The sequence below is a fragment of the Gopherus evgoodei genome, chromosome 9 (genome assembly GCF_007399415.2).
Source record: "Gopherus evgoodei ecotype Sinaloan lineage chromosome 9, rGopEvg1_v1.p, whole genome shotgun sequence".
In the NCBI taxonomy this organism is placed as follows: Eukaryota; Metazoa; Chordata; order Testudines; family Testudinidae; genus Gopherus; species Gopherus evgoodei.
This window is the reverse complement of record NC_044330.1, coordinates 9,205,962-9,209,087: the sequence shown is the minus strand read 5'-3', so window position 1 is coordinate 9,209,087 and position 3,126 is coordinate 9,205,962.

The following is a 3,126-nucleotide window of genomic DNA, read 5'->3' as shown; positions in this document are numbered from 1 at the left end:
TTCAGATTGACAGTATGTTCATATGGGCTTTGGGAGCCTGGATGATTGTGCATGTGTCTTGGAATGTTAATGGGGAATGATGAAGCTGACTCTGAAGATGCAAAACTTAGTTTTAACCTAGGATTTGGTAACTAGCAACTGTTCACATCGTAGGTAAATTCTATAAATAGGCTAAGGTGAAGTGTTATGTTCCCGTTCCTTTCACTGTAGCCGTCTTCCTTCTGGGTCTCTTCTGAAACTGGATTCCCTTCTAGCTCTTCTGTCCATCCCATTTCTGTCTTCTCTCTCTTCTCCCCCCAACCCCAATTCTATAACTTTAATTCGGTCAAAAAATATCTTTCCTCTCCTTTCCGTGGTACTTGACTATCTGAAACTCTCTTCTCATCCCTTTTGTTTATGAATTGTAGCATGGCAGCACCTAGGAGCTCCCATCTCGGACTAGGGTTCCATTGTGCTAAGTGCTGTACCTACAGCACAAAAAGATACAGTCCCTGCCTCAAAGTGTACAATCGAAGACAAGTGGTGGGCAACCAGCGGTGGGCCGCCAGATGGTTTGTTTACATTTGCACGGCTGCCCGCAGCTTCCAGTGGCCGCGGTTTGCTGTTCCCAGCTAATGGAAGCGGCGGGTCGCTGGTTGCCCACCACTGATCTTAGATATAGTAGAGCAGGGGTCGGCAGCATTTTAGAAGTGGTGAGCTGAGTCTTCATTTATTCACTCTAATTTAAGGTGTCACGTGCCAGTAATACATTTTAACGTATATAGAAGGTCTCTTTCTATAAGTCTATAATATAGAACTAAAGTAGTGTATGTTAAGTAAATAAGATTTTAAAGATGTTTAAGAAGCTTCATTTAAAATTAAATGCAGAGCCCCCTGGACCAGTGGCCAGGACCCAGGCAGTGTGAGTGCCACTGAAAATCAGCTCACGTGCCACCTTGGGCACGCGTGCCATAGGTCGCCTATCCCTGAACTAGAGACTCGATCCTGCCCCACGTGTGTAGGAATGTTGCCTAGCTAAGTGCAAGACGGAATGCAGGGGAATCTGATGCTGCATTGGTGACATCACCACACCACTTCTAGGAGCAGGTTTGAGACTGAATAGGAGAGAGCATATAACTAAATGCCTGTGCATGGCGTCTCCTCACCTGCTTTCTCACCATGCTCTGCTGCTCCCCTTTCTTTACACTGTAACTTTTTCAAGTAAGGGAGCAGGCCCAGAGGGGCTGCTCTGTGCAGAGGATTATGCTTACCACTTATCTTATTTTGTGCTCATGCATATTGCAACAGCCTGGTGCTCCCAACCATACACCACGCAAGGGCTTGCAGCCTCAAGCCTTAGGTCCCAGTTCAGCAAGTTTCTTAAGCATATGCTTAAAATTAGGCAGTTGCTCAAATACTTCGCTGAATTGGGCACTTGATTCTGTTGTACAGACGAAACTACACAGGATCTTTTCAGGGACAAGACAAAGATGCCACATCCATCAGATGTTCTGCAGCTGCTGCATAGTTACCAGTCCTGGACATAGCTTGAGTTCGTGGCTTGATTTCGCAGCTTGGGTTTGTAGCATGTGGCAGCTAACTGGCCAGGAAAGCCGGGCACAAGAACGAGCTGGGTCTCTATTAGGCATGCACAGATGCCCTTCCATGTTGGCAGCAGAACGTTACCCTCCAAAGTCTCCCATCTCACCCATCCTTTTCGTAGGCTTTAGTTTGAATCCAGAGTCTATAGGTCTTGCTGTGTCACGCTGCCTCTGGGATTGGTGATTGATCACCCGTCAATTGCAAGCGTGACTTTCAGCCTCGGACCAGGCTTTGATCATCCTTCTATTGTACCTTTTCTTTTTAGGGTGGACTGTTCTTACTTTGTTAGGGCTCTTGTCTGCATCTTCAGTCGGTGGTGTTTGAACTCTATTTCATCAGGACAGGCTGGGGCTGGGGTTTGATTCCATCATCCATACATACCTCAGTCACACATCTAAACTAATAAGAGTACAGCAGGATTTGCAAAAATGAAGGTTGGAGGGAGCTTTTACAAAATGGAGTGAGTGTTTTAAAATGGGGGTTGAATTACAATATGGCAAACAGTGAACAGAAGTTACAATCTAGACAAGTGTAGTGAATGGTGAACAGAAGTTACATTAATCAAGTGAACGATTAAAAACCATTTCATTTATCAGTTCTACGGTTCAAGGCCTAAGTAGTTGTAAGCTCAACATTTAAACTTTTTGCATCTTTGTTTAGAAAATCCCGGGATTTATTTAAGCATTTCCCCTACTGTTGTGAATACAAGCCCAGCACACCTGTCCTATCGTCTGGGACCAAAACTTGCATCTGTTGGCCTTTAAACAAAGATGAAATTTAGTTCAGTTTCGCCGTCCAAGGTGAGTGAAATGCGAAGAATAAATCGCATAAATGGTGACACATGGTTTTGATTTTCCATGTCTGCATTTGTAATTCAGGATACTGGTGAGAGGCGAGGCAACGTTTAAAAAATGCATTACCGTATCATGAGCTGGTTTGTTTATAAGCCGACCCCCTCAAGATGGATAAGTAAAAATGGAAAATGTTTATAACCTGTTCATAAGCCGACCCTATAATTCAGGGGGCAGCAAACTTTGGCTCCCGGGCCATCAGGATAAGCCGCTGGTGGGCTGAGATGGTTTGTTTACCTCGAGCATCTGCAGGCACGGAGGTAAACCTAAGTAAACGAAGTGTCCCGGCGTGCCAGCTGCTTACCCCGATGGGCCAGGACAGCAAGTGGTGGGGAAATTTTTTTGGGGGGAGAAGCTGGGAGTCAGGGGAGTAACCCCTGTGAGCACTCCCCACATGACCCCACCCCTAGCCTGGGACCCCCACACTGTCCTCATCCCATCCCTTCTCACCTTAGCTGGGGAGGGCCAGGGGAGGATGTCTCTGGCCTGGCTGGAGCTGCTCTGGCAGGCTGGGCAGTGTGGCCACAGCCCGATCTGGTGAGCCAGACTGGGCGGTGCAGCCGCAGCTTGCTATGTTAGAGCAGCTGTGGCTGCACCGGGGGGGGGCGGGGCTGAGCAGCATGGCTGCAGCCTGCCAGCCCTGGAGCTTTAGCTGCTTCGAAGGCTGGGGGAAGAGCAGCATGGCCAGAAGCAG